General features: G+C 38.1%; 1 long non-coding RNA gene across 1 annotated transcript; it reads left to right on the forward strand.

Annotated features, from left to right (window-relative positions):
• The first annotated feature begins 346 nt into the window (after positions 1-346).
• On the forward strand, positions 347-3481 carry LOC134881932 (uncharacterized). The gene is made up of 3 exons (XR_010168093.1): positions 347-469; positions 2660-2758; positions 2936-3481. It is a non-coding gene; the product is annotated as an uncharacterized LOC134881932 (long non-coding RNA).
• Positions 3482-4831: the final 1350 nt, after the last annotated feature.

Below are 4831 nucleotides of genomic sequence, written 5' to 3' on the forward strand. Positions count from 1 at the left end.
CTGATTCCGTCTTTTCCAATTATAGACTGTGGAAATAAAAGTTGACAAAATGTAAGTTTTAAAGTTTAACGTTGAGTTTATTTTTTAGCACCAACCTCAAAGTACATTTCATTTAGTTGTATCCAAGGTGACTTACACTGAGTGAGACAAACCACGCAGATACAAACTCGTGCAGGTACATTCACTTTAAACGGGCCAAACCATTTTAAGTGCAGGAGCATTGACTGAACTTTGGGAATTTACACTTTTAGCCTGGCGCTGTTGCACTGGACAGCATCATATAGCACAGGTGTATTTAATGAAGTGTCCACTGACTGTATGTTCAGAATAATACGTTTACAGGCTCTGTGTACTGCACCCAATTTAGTACGGTCCAGTCCCCCCCTTCTGTATTTGCAGTTGGAGCGGCCCGCCTCCTGTTTGATGCACTGCACCTTCACAGCTGGGAACACATGCTGCAAACATTTAGGTAACAAGCTGATTATCACTGGGTTTAATGCAGCAATACATCGATGTTATTGTTTGTATGATGCAGATGTTTACCCTGTAGCTGTTTTTGAAGTTACAGTATAATGAGAAGTGTGTTAAGCTTGTTTACCTGCGCAACTACTTCATTTGTAGTGAAAGTAGAGTCATTGTGGCTGAATAGTTTAACAGACCAGTGTTTGTTTCTTTGAAAATATATTTGCTACTGGATTTGTTTGTATGAAGAAAATGTCTAGAGAGTGAAATGTAGAAAGGACATGAAGGACCTCCTCCCAGCTCTGTCTCAGGGAAAGTCCATTGATTTATTTGCTAAGGACCAGAGGTGGAAGAAGTACTCAGGTCTTGTATTTGAGTAAAAGTAGAAGTACTCAGATCTTGTACTTGAGTAAAGTAGAGGTACTCAGATCTTGTACTTGAGTAAAGTAGAAGTACTCAGGTCTTGTACTTGAGTAAAAGTAGAAGTACTCAGGTCTTGTACTTGAGTAAAAGTAGAAGTACTCAGATCTTGTACTTGAGTAAAGTAGAAGTACTCAGATCTTGTACTTGAGTAAAGTAGAAGTACTCAGATCTTGTACTTGAGTAAAGTAGAAGTACTCAGATCTTGTACTTGAGTAAAGTAGAAGTACTCAGAGTAAAGTAGAAGTACTCAGATCTTGTACTTGAGTAAAGTAGAAGTACTCAGATCTTGTACTTGAGTAAAGTAGAAGTACTCAGGTCTTGTACTTGAGTAAAGTAGAAGTACTCAGATCTTGTTCTTGAGTAAAGTAGAAGTACTCAGGTCTTGTTCTTGAGTAAAGTAGAAGTACTCAGATCTTGTTCTTGAGTAAAGTAGAAGTACTCAGGTCTTGTACTTGAGTAAAGTAGAAGTACTCAGGTCTTCTACTTGAGTAAAAGTAGAAGTACTCAGATCTTGTACTTGAGTAAAAGTAGAAGTACTCAGATCTTGTACTTGAGTAAAAGTAGAAGTACTCAGGTCTTGTACTTGAGTAAAGTAGAAGTACTCAGATCTTGTATTTGAGTAAAGTAGAAGTACTCAGATCTTGTACTTGAGTAAAGTAGAAGTACTCAGGTCTTGTACTTGAGTAAAGTAGAAGTACTCAGGTCTTGTACTTGAGTAAGGTAGAAGTACTCAGATTTTGTTCTTGAGTAAAGTATAAGTACTCAGGTCTTGTACTTGAGTAAAGTAGAAGTACTCAGGTCTTGTACTTGAGTAAAGTAGAAGTACTCAGGTCTTGTTCTTGAGTAAAGTAGAAGTACTCAGATCTTGTTCTTGAGTAAAGTATAAGTACTCAGGTCTTGTACTTGAGTAAAGTAGAAGTACTCAGGTCTTGTACTTGAGTAAAGTAAAAGTACTCAGGTCTTGTACTTGAGTAAAGTAGAAGTACTCAGATCTTGTACTTGAGTAAAGTAGAAGTACTCAGGTCTTGTACTTGAGTAAAGTAGAAGTACTCAGGTCTTGTTCTTGAGTAAAGTAGAAGTACTCAGATCTTGTTCTTGAGTAAAGTATAAGTACTCAGGTCTTGTACTTGAGTAAAGTAGAAGTACTCAGGTCTTGTACTTGAGTAAAGTAAAAGTACTCAGGTCTTGTACTTGAGTAAAAGTAGAAGTACTCAGGTATTGTACTTGAGTAAAGAAGAAGTACCAGTGTAGGAATACTCTGTCACAGTAAAAGTATTCTAAATGTTCCTCCAGTGAAAGTAGAAAGTACTCTCCTCTAAATGTACTTAAAGTAGCGACAGTAAAAGTAGTCATTGTCTGATTGGTCCATTTCAGAATAATACCTCTGATATGTTTTATAATGATTGATCATTAAAGTGTTCTCAGAGCTGGTAAAGGTGCAGCTAGTTTGAATGGCTTTGTATACTGCAGGGTAGCTGCTGGATTTACTGCAGGTGAACTACAGTCTGATTTAAGGGAGATTATATTTACCATCATTAATCCTAATCTGCGAAGCAGCTAAAGGGATTAAATACATGTAGTGGAGTAAAAGTACACCATTTATTTCATTTATCCGTCTCGACTCTTTTGAAAATGAAACTCAACATTATTTTAACAAAGTCATGCAGATGCTTATGCCACAGTTTCAGGAATTGTATTGAACATAAACCTAGTTGCTTTACGATGAGCAAAGACGATCCATTCATTATCTTATGTTTTATATTTTCATCTACAGGATCAATAAGCAGCGTCTGATTGATTTAAAGTGACGGCGTCTTCATTTCAGGACAAAGTGAGACGCCTTCCATCGTCCGACTGGCCATTTTTGAAAAAGGTATTTAACATCTGTTGTGTCACCCTGATGAGGCTCCTTCCCTCCAAACATGATCCACACAGATATTTTTAGGCGCTCATCATCAGGGTGAATTTATTCCCCCTCTGAGAGGCAGCCACACTTTGATTTTTCTTGATCAGATGTCTTTTCTCCATCGTCTCCATCCCCGGCCTGCAGCCTCTCAGTGTTCCCCTGATTTGATTCAAGCACCACTGGGTGAAGCAAATTTCATCAAACTTGTTTCCTGAATAAAAAAAATGAAGCCGTTTTTTTTTTTTTGTAGCTGACGGAGGCTCAGACTGAGCGATTGACAGAAATGTGACAAACAGCAACAGAAGCAGCGCTGATTTGATGCCACATGGCTGATATAGGGGAGCTTTGTAAAGAGAAAAGAGTTTAAAGTTTGTAGTACGACACGAAAACTATAACATGTTCTTTCTGCCCTGCATGACTAAATATTCCACTCATGAAACACAAACAGGATTCAGTGCCTAATCCTCTTGTGTTCTTTGTTTATTGTGCAAAATAAACATGATGACTAAAGAGCATATCCTCTTGAGAGGTGGGGTCCATCTCGAGAGATCCGAACACTGAAGAGGCCTATCAAATGTCATCCTATTCCTACATTTCTGTTTAGATATCAGCCGTCAAACAGAACATAAATTCAGCTGAAAAGGTCCTCATTCTGTTTAAAGTATTTCCTGTCTCACTACCTTTTATGTTATCACTATCATATTCTGGGTTTTCTTAATTGATGTATTCTATTGTCTCTTTAATTGTCCTTTTTTGCTCATTTGCTCTTGAACTTGGTGAACTTACTCTTTTGTCATTTGTTAAACCAGGCCAAAAAAAGATGCATCGCAGCAAGTTATTACCCAAAATGTCGCCTTCAAAGGCTTTATTTATGCAAATGCAAATTAACTTATAAACAAGCAGCTCAACGAAAGAAAGATCAGAGATATCAACCAAAATGTTTGACAAAATCAACTACTTTTTTATTAATTTGTTTAATGCTTTTAGAAATGAATGAAAAAATAAATGAAATGCTTATTAAATTCTATGAAGGTTGCCTGAGACTGGGTTTTAACATAAATAACATTGAAGTGTAAAAATATGTATACATATAAAGTAAGAAAGAATCAGAGGTGTAAAAAATACTTTCCAAAAATGCTAATTCAAGTATAACAAATGTAAAAAAAAGAATCAAAGATGTAGGAGTTTAAATTATAATAAATAATAAATCCAATAAATATCAATAAAATGCAGGTTAAATTCTATGCATTGATACTGGATAAATTGAGCAGGAAAAAAAGAAACAATGTGTAACAAATAATCTGAATAAATTCCTGTTAAAGTCTATAGTGGATGGAATGTAGCATCAAAAATAAATACTATGTAAAAAATGGATCTGGATCCGAGCTGCAGGTGTAGAAATAGAGACGATAAAGGCAGTAAACGTGTTGCAGAGTGACTCTCTGGAGCTCTTTCCTCTTGTTTCCCGATGGTTTCCCGGCTGTTTGGATCCAAACAGGCCCACGGTGCGTTCAGGTGTCAGCCTTCCTTCTTCCCGAGGAGATCAGATATCCCACAATCCTCCACCCCTGGCCTCTGATAGGCAGCCATTAGCTGATTGGAGGCCGTCGATGTGTAAAAATATTCCCGCAGGCCGTCATCTCCTCAGTAGGGGGGGATGCATGTGATACTGGTGATGGTGGAGGAGGAGGGGGTCGAACCATCCATCCATCCGTTCAAATCAGCATTAATCAAGATGGTTCGCTTCATTCCTCCTCGTATGAAATCAGACAAATGATTACTGGCATTCAGGGTCGTGGACGGCGAGGGGGCCGAGCGGTGCCGCAATCAGACCGCCGCTCGCTTCCTGGAGATCGTCGCCGTGGAATCACACTGTTTTTCTTCTCTTAACTAATTGTTTAATATAAAGGACGATGATTGACGTGCGGAAAATAAAAGGAAACCGTGTGTCCCTTTACGCCCCCCGACACCACCAACCTGAAGCCGGGGAGTATTTAGATCAGAGCCGCCTGAAAATACTCATCATTCAGTTTTTTTATT

This window comes from Eleginops maclovinus, chromosome 19 (genome assembly GCF_036324505.1).
Source record: "Eleginops maclovinus isolate JMC-PN-2008 ecotype Puerto Natales chromosome 19, JC_Emac_rtc_rv5, whole genome shotgun sequence".
Taxonomy (NCBI): Eukaryota; Metazoa; Chordata; class Actinopteri; order Perciformes; family Eleginopidae; genus Eleginops; species Eleginops maclovinus.